We start from the raw sequence: 14,678 nt of genomic DNA on the forward strand, positions 1-14,678 counted from the left end.
TAGCTTCCGAGGTGCACTGCTTTGCCTCGTATCCCAAATTGGCAGAAAGCGTAGGCTCCTCGTTACAGCAGAGTAAATAACCGCCTCGTTCAGCTGCCATCGGTGTCTATACTGGCATCGGCGTTTCCGCGAGAAAACTACGAGTTCTCTAAATGAACGATCGTACCCGCAAAGTCCTCATCTATGTCCATATTAGGGAACATATTGTGTGCATGAAGAGAATACGAAGAATTATAAGTAAGCAGCATAACAATGCTGCCCTACTACAGTTTCCCGCTCGCTGTTTCCGAAGATGCGTGGTTGCTCGTATCAGTGCGATACAGAGTGATGCAACAGTTCTTACATGCACAAAATCTGCCTGTTTTGATATGTTCTGACATTATTGATGTCACCGATGAGCGGCTAGCATTAATATCTCAAGCGAACGACGAGTGGTCGCTGTACCTGCCGATGTAAACAAATGCACCGGTCGGTGCTTTGGACTGTAAGCGGCGTTCTTGCGGGATACAAATGCGGAAAGTCGTGCTCCACATCTTACAGTGAGCATGCGAAACGTTTCCCTGAGAAGGGGTAAAACACGTAAAATAGCAAGCAGCACTTATAAAATCAATGGTTAGGAGTACCCTTGGTCTTCATGTTGCAGCACGATATGTCGCGCATGGGCGCAGGCTCTCGTGGTGGCGGGTCAAATGCTAACGGCGATTCGTGGCTATTGAATTCGTCAGAATCATAACTGTCAATATTGGACAAATTCGGAGAGCTGGTGTCGCAGACATAATGTCACCCGAAGGTCCGGCGTGGTCCCGATTCAGCCGAGCGTCTGCTCTTCGCTACCAGCGGGCGAGACCGGCATGCATTGCGCGCCTTTCCCGATGGGAACACTCGTGACGTCACACGAAGAGGTTTGCTCGGCTGCTTGGTCAGGTTTCGGTTTCGTTTTTGTAGTTTCTTGCTTATTTAAAATTATTTTTGAATTTGTGTAACAATTCTACTGTCAGACGCGTGACAGGAGGGTCTCGGGAACCTAAATATTCCATTACCTTGACATGGTCAAAAGATCGCCGGAATTGCACTTTAAAGGAGTAAAGGCGCCAAATTTAGAGGGTAAATTATCTGTTTCATAAGCTTTACATGCTTACGAGGAACGGTTTCACGAACTATGACTGATAGCAGACGGCTAAAGTGTTATTATTTCAATTTTAAAGAGTGGGAATGAAACGCGGCTCCCTTCTCCGGACTGGTGATGATAGCCATCATAAAATCATCGTCATTGTTAAGCGCAAAATAGTGTGACGTTAAAGACGCTGGTGGAGACGCATCTTTAAGCAGGCGGCACGTGCATTTGCCGAAGTACGGCCGGGAAGCGCAAGTGCGCGTCTCCCACCCAGTTCCGGCATCGACCAACGTGGGTACATGTGTGAAATTGAGAAGACGACGCGTCAGTTTGCAGTCGTCAACGCTGTGGTGGTTCACGGGACATTCGTGACGTCGGGTACTCAACATTTGCGTCACTAAAAGGTTATTCACCCATGCTGAAGGGAATATTGAAACGAGAAGCTGTGCAGTAGAAATTGAGTTATACTTCATTACTGGGGACACGACCCTCCATATGCAAGCTGTTAGTATGATTCCCTAAATGCCGTGCATTATCCAACAGTAAAACATATTCACCCGAGATTATGGTGTCTACACTGCCTTAAGTTAGGCGAGTCAAACTGGACTCAAATTGGCATAAGTAAGGGAGCGCGAGTACACCGCTTCTGGCACTTGTGTGGGTCATTGCAGGAGTCTGGACAATTTGGTACAGAACTGAGCACTCTACGGCTACTTCGTCCAGGCCATATATTATGTATCGGTATTTAAACGTACTATCGGCGTCGAATTTGACAGGGTGATGGTTTCACGAGAAAAATAAATTTTCGTGCCGTTTTACAACACATGTGGTAAATTAGTGGAGCACTGTGTATTAAGCTATAGCATATATGGGGCAATCATGAATTTCATGTTGTGCGCCCAAGCTCCTCCTATTTCAGCCTTCTTACAAAAAGAAAAAAAGAAAAGAACGACGCAGAGTAAATTTTTGGACCCAGCGTAGCCAGTTCACAGACCAGTAATAGGGTGTACGAGACAAAAGTGACTTCTTCTCACTCGGCGTCATACTCGGCTTCCGGTACATCCGCTCGAATTCGTGAAGCACCACCTTTTCGACTGCATGTAGACACTCATCTACTACGGTGACAGTCTCAAAATCACAATGAGTGGTTATGCATTCTTATTTTCATTTACAGCCCACAGCGCTGCTTGCGCTCAATGGTGCGTCGTTTCATTAATTTTTTTCGAGGAGAAATTCGCCAGGACTACGCATTGAAAACAACGTGTTCACCTAGAGCATTATTTGGCACCGCAGCATTACAAGCTTCATTGTTATACTCTTCGTGCTAAGGTGGCGCGCCCATCTGCGCTATATACGCCTTCGTCTGCACAACTATCGCTTTCCTTACCACACTTTTCGTAAAGATGGTTTTCGTTTTGAAACGCGTATAGGATCCACATCTTGCGACCCTGTTTATAAAAGACGCACGCGCGCTGGCGCAGCCATTGGCGATCGCAATGGCGCCGCAGCTGTAAGGGCCCTTATTACGTATGCACGGCATCGAGGTTCGCCTCGTTGTGAGGAGCGCATGGCTGCGGACTCTTGACGAGCACAGTGAAACGCCTCACTTGGGCTAGGCACCCCTACTCGCCTATGCGCGCTCGATACTGTACGTGTGCCGGACCCGAAGCTGAAATAGCTGGCACGAGCGACGGCGAATGTTTTTTTTTTTTTTTTTTTTTTTCGTTGTCTGGAGTAGCTCACGCGTAGAAAACACGTGCCTGCGGGGAGGTTGGGGGGGGGGGGGGGGGGGGCTCTCAATTTTCCTCGCAGCAGCGTTAGGCTGTGCAGCTGCCTCGGTTTTAACGTCCATTTATTTCAAATCGCACCTACGAGAACACATCGCGAAACTGCCAGCATCTTAGATGTTAAATAAGGAGTTATTTCATTTGGTTTGCTTTGATTTGTAGCAACTGCTCTAGTTCGCAGTACTCTGCAAGATGGTGCAGCCCTGCACTGTAGCCGCCATTTACCACCCTCCGCCAGTAGGTTCTTTGCTCATTGTTTCTAGCGTTTCAATAAGGAAATTCTGAAGTCTGTAGCATATAACCAACCTTTTCACGCACCCGTCATAGAGATTAGGAAAAGCATTTGATTCAGTCAAGATATCAGTAGTCATAAAGGCGTAGCGTAGTCCAAGAGTAGAGGAAGCACACACGGGTATCTTAGAAAATATCTCAAGAGATTCGGCAGCAGCCATAAAAATTCGCAAGCAAAATTGAAAAAAAGTGTGATTGAGAAGGGTGCCGGGAAAGTTGACAAAAGCTCTCCAATGCTGTTCACTGAATGCTTAAAAGTATTCAAGCTGTTGAACTGTGATAATTAATGGGCATTGTATTTTAAACTGAGGTTAGCAGATGATATTGTCCGGTTCAGCAATGTTGAAGATTACTTACGCAAAATAATTGGAGACCTGAACAGGCAAAGTGGAAGGTTAAACTGGAAGAATAATACGCATAAGGGGGACTAATGCAATGTTTAAAGGCCTTCAGAAATTGTGTGAACGTACATGTATCTACCTCACGCAGTCACATGGGACTCATATCCTCAAAAAGTGTCTCAGCAAAAAAAAAGAAAAAAAAAGGACAAATCTAAAAAGGACGGGGAAGGTAGTGCATATGACAAGAACACCCAAGCCATTGCACCATTTGGTCACGCAATGTAAACTTCTGTTGGAAAACTGTAAGGTTTGCTTACGTCCGATACTGGTGGTTTATTGTCGTCTACTGCTCATACCACAGCGACGCTGGTGATAACGTTGGCGGAGTGCAGCTATACCTATGGGTAATCGTAAAAAATGAAGCATATTGATTGGTTCCTTCCTGAAGTTTAACATCCCAAAGCTGGGGTTACGTGAGAAGGACAAGTGCAGGGCGCCAGATTAATTTTGACCCCCAACAGGGTTGTTTTATTGTGCAACAAGCCGAACTGCATTTTTTAGAATTCGGCCCCATCAAAATGCAGCCTCTGCGCCCGGGAATCGAACTGACGACATCGAACACTGAAGCGTGACGCCGTAGTCACTAATGTACCGCAAGGAGTTTCTTTCACCAAAACGCCACCACTCATGGGCCCTCGTGCTACAGTCACGGTGTAAACCCACGTCAACGTGCTCTGGCTCCGGATCTCCCATGCAGTTCTGAGCTTATGTAGAGATGTGCTTATGACGAGGAACAACAAATAAAGCGCAACATTAACATCATATTTCACAACCGATAGTATACTCGTCTCATCACATGCTTTATATATATCTCCAACTTTGTTTCCTTTATTCGTGTTTATGTTGTTTCTTCATATTACACAACTAGATAATTAAGTATGTAAATGGTGTATACTGGCATGTTGACATCTTTAAAACAGTCAAGGTGTATGCAACGTTATCTGTATTTGTTTCTGAATTTCTGTCTTTATTTCGTGCTGCCTATCACAGCCGTTTGTAGTCGAGAGAGCACCAGCAACACATTAAGAGTTGTAGGACACAAGCTAATGATGTGTGCTTCATTTTACTATTCTCACCGCGGAAATGGTACCTCGGCCAGCATCTCTAAAGAATGGAGCAAGTCTCGAGAAACTTGGGTGGTCCGATTGCAATAAAAGAGCGTGCTAAGGTCTTTAATGATCACATGACACCAACCCACCCAGCAAACAACTTGCTTATAAAGTATTTCGTTCAGAAATATGTTTGCTATAATTAGTTTTTTTGTTTTAGCGCTGGCACTCATAAAAGTATAAAATGCAATCTACTGCGATGTACTAATGTTAAGAGGACTACTTCGCCTAAACTGTAATATGGCAGCGTAAATTTCTCAGTGCACGTAGTCAGGGATTACATCCTCTATAAACACAGGACAGTTAGCTCCGCGCTTTCTCGACGCAGGGAAAGCGGCCCACTGATCTGCAGAAAACTGCGGTTTTCACCTGTGTGTTTTATGTACTCTAAACATCGACTCAGAGAACTTTTCACACGTTGCAAGCTAGGTAAACAGTGACTTTTTATTATTTTACGAAGCTGTGTTGCAACTCTGTAGGTAGCATGTTGCGAGAAAATTCGTCGAAGCCATACATTTTGTTGGCCGCATTGGTTCGTTAGCCTTTATGTTTCCTTCCGTGTCCCGTCTGTTTGCCCGGTGCCTATCTCTATTCCTGAAGAAATGACTTTTTCTTGTGGTCACCTTATCTTCTATATCATTTACGAGAGGCTGCAGTATATTCTAAAAGACTACTACATCATTGCTTAAACTGTAAATTAGGGGTTTTATTCTTCTTTGTATTTTTTATCGCGCCCATCTCTCTGACGGTGGGAGCTTAAACTAAAAAAAAAAGAGAGAGAAAGAGAGAGTTTGGTAAGAATTCTCATTATTCCAGCTTGTTGATTTTTCAAGAATGCTCCTTTGTTAAATAAGACCTTCTTAAGCAGTGAGCCCTGAGTCATACATTATGTAATTGTGCTAGGCACTCTTTCTTGCGCTTCTGCCACACTAAAAAACTGCATGCTCTGCCGTTTTTTGATGGTACTGCCAGGCGGAATGCATGCGTCATACGCAGTGACGCTGTAAGAATAAGTATTTTTTTTTTACTCTCATTGTTGGTTCAAAGCAAGCCTCCCACACAAGCAGTGAACGTTCGTGGTAGTCGCTCACCAATTGTACACACAATGAAAATACGCTGAGCAGTTCCCGTTTTTCAAATTTCATCGCCATAGTCAAAGATAACATAATAATAGGCAACCTGCCTGGCTTATTATGTTTTGAATTGCAATCAATGCACACTTGTGAAGAGTCGCATTGAGCTTTCTTTTGAAATGACTGCGGCTAGGAAGAGACCCTTAATACATATGAATAGACATGGTCACATCACCACAAAAAAGAAAAGAAGAAAAGAAATTACTGCAGAACTCATCTCACGATAACTGTCGATGGTAATCCGATTAGCATTCGAACAATGAAGCAACACGTCGTATTTCTGAACAGAACATTTTTAGCGTTTTTTAACAGCTGGATCCACCTGAATGATGTGCGTGCCCTATTGTTCGCTCAATGCACCCAATACTTTCCACCACCCAATTCTTGGTCCATCTCCCTTAATGGGAACATGGGGTATGCGAGAGACAACGAGAACACCGACGGCGATGACATCTTCTAAGACGGGTTTTTAGCTCAAGTACCTAACTCTGGCCCTCTGTTAATGTTGCTTAGTAACTCCTACTTTAAAAATTTCGCCTGACCGCACTGATCGATGTCATGCGAAGTATTCTTCGTGACATAGTCACACAACTTTATACCAGTGCAATTTTTCCAATTGTGTTCGTAGATGTTTTGATAAATGACGTTTTAACATTTCTACTTACGGTGTCTTACGGAGACGTAAGAAACTCAGCAGCCGGACCTGAGGGTTTAGATATTTGCAAGGACAGAATCTACTGCTCACCCGGTTCTGGCAGTGGGCAGAGATTTGGCGACGTTGGAACTGACGAGATCAAGGTCGAGCGTTTCATTCGTGAACGTAGTGAGCCACGTGTTTGGGGGAGTCATGGCACTGTTGAAGTCCACCGTGAGGAGAAGTGGCGTCAATTCGCCACCGGGTGTTATCACAGGACAAAATGAACGACCTGGGTGAGAGTCGACTCGCAGAGTGAAGATTTTCTTTTTAATGTTGAGCAGTGGCTTCATATTCGTGAGAACTACCATCTCATCTTGCAAACTCTGGTCTGGGGATCTTGCGCAGTGTTTGAACACGAAGTCGTCGTTGGCATTAGTCAAAAAAACTTCTACAGACTAGTACCCAGGCGAGAGAGCTACGCACGCTAGTCGCAGTGGGATGGCTCTGTCGATAACGCAGAATACCTTACCCAAAGTTCAAACGTTGGGACTCGCGAAGTGTCATTGCACTGGCCTGTACTACGAAGAATCGGGAATGTTTGTGCGAGATTCTTTCTCTTGTGGCGACTCACACTAGTGCTACAATTTCCAGTGGGCACCCACTCTTACTGAATGCTGCACAATTCTTGTGGCTCTTGTGTGGAACCCCGTTTTCTGCCGCTCTCATTTTGCGAGTATTTTTGCGTGTTTTCGGGAGGCGCCGCTCCCGAGACCTTCGGCGATGGAAGCGGAGTCAGCTGGACGTCCGGATGAGACAGACATCACAGCGTCAAGCGCTCAGAGGAAGCGCAATCACCTGATGAGCGACACAGGCAGTGAGGACACCTTTCTGTACTACTCTGCTTCAGAAGAAGATCTGTCGGATGACGGTGACTACTTGACAGTTGTGAGGTAAAAAGGAAAGAGGAGAATCGTCACGGCTTCCTCGTCTACAACAAGGACGACGGCGGCAGCAAAGGCCAATGACATGGCTCATACCATCCTCTTCTTGCCCGAGACGCCGACCGACAACCTGAATCGGCTAAACAGGGAAGCCATATCTGTCACACTGGAGGTTCTTGTTCCAAATGAGATTACGGTTATGTGAATTAACACCCGTAAGAACATTCTCGTGGTCGATGTCAAGAAGAGAGCAGCATTGGATACCTTGAGTACAGTGAAAATGCTGGGCAAGATAATGTTCGTACCATAATACCACAGGACAGCAATACTATATCAGGTGTGATTTATGATGTCGATGAGTCAATCGACGACAACGATCTGCCTAATTTGGTCAAACACGCCACAGCAGATGTAACTATTATTGAAATCCGTCACCTAGGAGATTCACGCTGTGTGAGGATAACTTTCAAGGGAGGTATCTTGCCGTCCCACGTGAAAGTTGGATTTTTTCGTCATCCAGTGCGACCGTTCGTTCCAAGACCACTTCAGTGCCATAATTGTTTGAAGATCGGGCATGTCAGCGGCATATGCGAAAATTCGACCATGTGCGCAAGATGTTCTGAGCAGCACAGCGCTGATGCTTGCCGTGCGACTCACTTCAAGTGTGCCAATTGCTCCGGTCCCCATGAAGCATCTTCGAAAGACTGCCCGAGACACAAGATGGAGCGGAATGTCCTAAAACAAATGGTGAGAGACAACTAAACTCACAGAGAGGCCGCCGCCAAAGTGCGACGGCGTCGTGTCCGCCGTCACCGCAGACGATCCTCGTGTACTAGAAATACTGATACCGTCGTGAGACAGACGCTACTTCCTGAGGCTGGTGCTCCCAAGGCGCCTACCCACACTAACAACACGGTGTCTGGTGACGCAGGAATACCTCTACTGCAAACGACTGGCCTGCACTTCCGACATTAAGTCCTCCAGCCCAACAAAGGTCGACGGTGGACTACCGACGCCCCAATGAGGGCACAGATCACGTACGAGGTCAAGACAAGCAAGTAATCGCCATAATAAAATCTCTAATGAAAGTCATTCGCGTGTTTATAAATGACATGCAGACGCCATCGGTTCGAGGTGCACTAGAAGTGCTGGACGGCCTGGATCCGGTTCTTGCGAGTCTCGAGTAGCAAGCACAATGGCTCTACCGCGTCAGCCGTTCTTCAGACAAGTCAAGGAAGTATCTATTATTCAATGGAATGCCAGTGGCCTGAAATCCCGTGTTGATTTTCGCCATTACGTTTTCACCAATCGATTCCCCATCGTTGTCGTCTGTGAACCGAAGCTACAGAAACCCGTCCGGCTCTCAGGCTATGAACCTCATGTGTCATCGACTTGTAATGACATTAGCAAAGTGATAATCTACATACGGTGTGAACTGACTTACGTTGTTCATCCAGCGCGACCACATTACAGTAATCAGTATGTGTGTTTGACCGTGAAAAAACAAAAGCTTGCGTTTACTTTAGTGGGCGCTTACCTTTCTCCATCAAGTCGTTTCGATAGGCAGAGACTGAGTGACATTATAGATGCGACACCTGGTCCATGGATTGTTGTTGGGGACTTCAACGCTCATCATTCACTTTGGGGAAGCAACAAGATAAATTGCAAAGGAAGAAACCTCGTGTCCATTGCTTGCGACCATGAATTTTGTTGCCTAAATGGTGGCAGTGCCACGTTTCTGCGCGGTGGGACGTACAATAGTTGTTTAGCCTTAGCTTTTGATTCACGATGCCTCACTCGCTACGTCCATTGGTTCACAGATATAGAAACCCACGGAAGCGACCACATTCCTACCTACCTGACGATAAAAGGCCTCACCAAATCCGTTCCATCGAATTTTAAACAAACAATAGATTGACCAGTGTTCAAATCACCTATGGAAGACGCATGCCACGAAGGCATTTCATGCACACTAGAATTTGAGATCGCCAAGGCTATGCAGGATGCTATGCGTTCATTTCGGCCATTCGAGAAATACACAGATTTTGATTCGGAAATACAGAGCCTCCGTGCAATCCGCCGGCGAGCGGAGCGACGGTACAGACGGATTAAATCGGTCTACAACCTTAGAGAGGCCAGACACATTCAAAAGAAAATTCAGCGTCGCCTTGCTGTACTGCAAAATCAACGCTGGAAATCGGTTTGTGAGTCTCTCGACCCGCGTAAACCTCTGTCGGTTGTCTGGAGAAGAATCCGTGGACTTCGTCGTCACAGCTCAACAGCGTCGTCCATTTAAGTCTCTAGCCCTACATCAAGGACGCCGAGAAGTCGAGGTAGCCGAAGATTACTGCGCGAGGATCGCGCGTCCGGCACTCACGTATTCACCTTGCGCAGCTATTCCCATTCTCCCCCCTTGCTCCACAGATCCTCGTATGGACGCTCCTTTCTCCATCGAAGAACTGGAGGGCGCACTTGCTGGGTGCAGGTGATCTTCGTCACGAGGACACGATGGCATTACATACTCTGCGCTTGCCAACCTTGGTCAAGAGGTCAGAGATGCCCTTCTTGACCTATACAACGCATCATGGCGTGACGGCCTGGTACGTACAACGTGGAAATCCAGTTGCCTTGTTCCACTCCCCAAGGCTGGCAAATCCCCGTTGGAATTTTCATCTTACCGTCCAATAGCACTGGCCAGCTGTGTCGGCAAGGTAATGGAGAGAATGATCCTTACACGGTTAGAATGGTACTTGGAATTTTACAACGTCTCTCCAGAGGTAATGGCTGGTTTTCGACGCGGCCGCTCGTCAATAGATAGCGTTATCGACCTTGTTACATACGTACAACACCAGAAACATCTGAAACGAATCACTGCGGCCCTATTCTTCATGCTAAAGGTGCGTACGACAATGTAGACCAGCAAGCAATTCTGGCCGCCTTAGAAGCTGTAGGGATTGGTGGACACACCTTTCGCTGGATAGGCAACTATTTGAATGGCATATCTTTGTTTATTTTGACTGAAGACGGACCAACGCCGCCTAGCTATACCAGTCGTGGTGTACCGCAAGGCGGAGTACTCAGCCCTACCCTTTTCAACCTGGTGCTCGTTGGTCTCGCTGATTCGTTGCCGCAAACCGTTCAGCTCTTTGTATATGCGGACGACATTTGCATATGGGCTTCAGGTGAGACACGTGTACAAGTCCGCGCATGACTTCAGAAAGCCTCAACAGCTTTGTCAACATACCTAAGAAGACAGGCCTGGAGCTTTCCGCTGAGAAATGTGCACTTGTTGCTTTTACTCGCAAAGCGATGGCCCCGTATGCTTTGCGGATTAACGACCAAATTATACGATACAGACGAACGCACCGATTTCTTGGCGTCATCATTGATAGAGACTTGCCTTGGAGCCCTCACATCTCGTGCATGACAAAGCCTTTGGCCGCCATTGTGGACCTTCTTGCGTTTCTCGGCGGGAAGTCCTGGGGCGCAACAGTACCGTCAATATTGCAACTATATAAGGCACTGTTTTTGGGTTTCCTGCGGTACAGCTTACCTGTACTAGGAAATACTTGCACTACGAATATCCGCAAGCTCCAGAGCGTGCAAGCCCAAGCACTCAGGACTTGTCTTGGTCTCCCCAAAACTACGTCTTCGATTGCGACAGTGGCCATAGCCAGAGACGCTCCTTTGACAGTCTATATTGATACAGATGTCCTGAGAGCACACATCCGACACCTGACTCGAATTCCCTCACGCCATCTTGCTTGCTTGGTAGCAAAAAGGCCACTTTCAACTTTTCTCAAAACTGTTGTGAGACATCAGTCCTACTTGCCATCAGAATTTACGCCCGCTACACGATTATCAGATCCATTGTGGTGTCTGCACCGGCCAGAAGTGCAACTGACAATTCCAGGAATCCGAAAGAAAGCTGGAGTGCCATTGCAAGCTTTGAAACAAGCAACAATGGAGCACATTCACAACGTGCACAGATTCCGGCAACATGTATACACAGATGGTTCAGTAAAACTCAACAGCTCTGCTGCTGCAGTCATCATCCCGGCAAAATCAGAGGAAATTAAATTAAGTAAGAACTTCATGTGTGACCACATCGACGGGTGCAGAACTCGCGGCGCTCCATGCTGCACTTGTTTTCATTAAGCAGAAGCCAGCTCAACAATGGACAGTCTTTAGTACCTCTAACGCAGGCCTTCAGTGCATACGAAGCCCAATGCGCCACGGACCCAATGAACAACTGGCCTCAGAAATTCGGCACATATATCATCAAAGCCATGAGAAGGGGCACAACATAATCTTTCAATGGCTTCCAGGACATTGTAACATCAGCCGGAATGACCACTCCGACGAAGCCGCCCGATCTGCACATGAAAGTGGTCAACGAGTCTTCATTCCGCCTTCGCGAACAGGCGCTGCGGCTGGCCTGCGATTGATGGCCCGTAATTGCACTTTGCCCCTGTGGGACTCAAATGTGTTCACCATGTGTCGGTTGCGTTCGTTGTTTCCGGAAATACGGATGCAGCTCCCGCCTGGGTTACCACGACGTGAACAGACCATGCTCTACCGTGTGTGGCTAGGCGTTGCCTTTACGAACTCATATGCTTTCCTCATTGGAATGGCCAACAGCCCTACGTGCAACACATGCAACATCGACGAGACGCTCGCACACATTATCTGTGTCTGCCCGCGATATAGTGCTCAGAGACAAGTGATGTGCACAGCATTGGACCAGTTGGACAATCGTCCACTATCAGAACTAAAAGCTTTAGGCCAATGCTCCGAAAGAACATCCGCGTGGAAGACCTTACTCGCGTTATTAAGGTTCCTGCCGTCTATGGGGCTTCACGACATACTCTAAGAATTCCGCCCCCTACCGCTCTGTAGTGTACGCGCTTTTTTCGTGCGTGTCTCTCTTTCTTTCTATCCCCCCTTTCCACTCTGTTTCTCTTTTTATCCCCCTTAACGCTTCCCCCTGCGCAGGGTAGCCAACCGAAACTACCTCTGGTTAACCTCCCTGCCTTTCTCTGCATTATCTTATCTCTCTCTCTTGGCTCTACCAAGCTTCATCTTCGCTCGTGCAACTATTCTAACAAATGTATTGGGGAACTGCATATATCTATATGTGCTGGGGGACCACAGTTTCATCTGTCTCTAATGCAGTTGGAGTTTCCCAACACACTGTCCGTCTGACATAAAATCGTGACTTGAGGATGTGATATCGGCTCACGGGTATATTATAAAGCACACAGACCTTCTAATGAAATAGCGCATGATATTCAACGGCTTCTTTGAACTTTTTATATTTATTATACTTGGGCCACCTCATTCTTGGGGTACTGGGTATGTGCCACCGGGTATGTCCCCCTTCTTGGCCAGTCTCCCAGAATGGGCCGCATGTGCCACTCTGACTCAAGGTGTCTAGAATACTTAAATGCACTTGAATATCTGTTGATGTGCCTCTTACCCCCATTCTTCGTATGACAAGGAGGAATAGGAGGAGGACAATAAAGGGAGAAGGCAAGGATGTTAACCAGAAATGCATCTGGTTGGCTACCCTACACTAGAAGGAAGGGAAAGCTGACTGACAGCTACACAGGTGACGAAGCAGTGCGCGTGTCATCCGCTACTGCTGCTAACTACCTCACTAATTCAAAAAAGCTTCGCGTCATTCACATTCCAACGTTGCGTTGGATATACGCGTTTTTTTAGATGCTTATCTTTGTACCGTCAAACAGTGTTTGTTTCTCTTTCGTTGCTTTTTAACTGAAGCTACAAGCAGTGGTCTCCTTATGCGTCCGTGATCCCAGGCCGTAGGGTAGCACCTCATGGCGCCATGCCCCCGGTCGTTTGCCGCGCGACGCCACGTAGCTGAAGAACAGTGAAGAATAACAATTTGTGAATTTGGCCCCTGTGCCGTTACATTCGAAATTGGTTGCTGCGGGCCGTATGAGGTAGAAACTACATCGGATCGTCCTATTCTGTGTGTTGTGCAATGAAAAATAATAATTAATGAATAATCTGTCATAATTATTAAGTTGCACTATTCTTACCTTTATTGCGGCCAAGGTTCTTTCCTTTCTGCCTCGCTGTGCCTGCGGCCTTCATCTGTTCTCCTCACCTGCGCCGTGGCTTAGGCGCTAGCTCAGTCTGCTAAAACATTTCTCAAATTCCCCTAAATGTTCTGCTGTCATTTCAAGGTGATCATGAAAACCTTCAAAATCCACCCTCTCTCTGTGCCAAGAGTAATTTCCTCGTTCTCAACGTTACCTTGTTTACAAATCTTGAAAGTTTTCCCAACCTCTTCGATCTGCACTTGCATTTTTTTCGATCGTTAACACATACTAATGGCTCTCGTAATTTCACCAGCAGATGTTTATGAGTTACGCAAGTATATATAGGTACTATTCCCAAACCTGAGCGATATGTAACTAAATAGTTCGTTTAGTTCTCTTTTGACGGCTCCTTGAATTCCTTCAATCTTTTTGGTCAGGCCAGAGGCACTTTCGCGCATGAGTTACAACAAAATATTAACAGCTGACACTTTACGATGCACCTGTTCAGTGCGCTCAAGTAGTACTTGGTAGTTTTATGGCATGCGATGTGTAATTACTCTTGGGATTTTAAATATATTATTCATCATAACAGCGTACAATCGTTCGCATTGCACCGACACAAAGATGTTCCAAAGCACTATTTGGGGCCACTCCTTCCAAAAATAAGTAGACAAACGGCTACCAGCACCTATCTGTCCATTATAAACAAGACCGGGGAAAAATTAGGAACGAGAGGACTGCTTTGAACTTCATGCCACACTTCGTCAAAGTTATCAAAAGTAGAAGCCGACTAGGATGTCGTATACATGCAGCGCAGCACTGTGAGCACAACATGGGTAAATTTCTCTTTTAGCCTTGTTTACGCTGCAATGCCGTGAGTTACGCCAGCGAACGCTGTTTCCTTTTTCACTCCTCTTGCAGTTTCAGGCACGGAATTCGTAACCTTTTGTCCTCTAGGTTATTAAAAACTCAGGCTATTGTACTCTGAGAACGACGTAAAGTGCCACTGTCGCCAATTGGTCAAATGTCTTATACATCACATATAAATTACGAAACGGGCTTTGTTTTCCGTTGAATAAAAAGAAGTCGAAAGAAGAGGTGGACAGGCCCTCACCCAGTCCCGCCTCCCCTACAAACAGTTCGTAGTGCTGTTCAAGGTAGAATATGTACGAGTATCACGAATGGTGGCGTGAATAG

This window comes from Dermacentor andersoni, chromosome 1 (assembly GCF_023375885.2).
Source record: "Dermacentor andersoni chromosome 1, qqDerAnde1_hic_scaffold, whole genome shotgun sequence".
Classification (NCBI taxonomy): Eukaryota; Metazoa; Arthropoda; class Arachnida; order Ixodida; family Ixodidae; genus Dermacentor; species Dermacentor andersoni.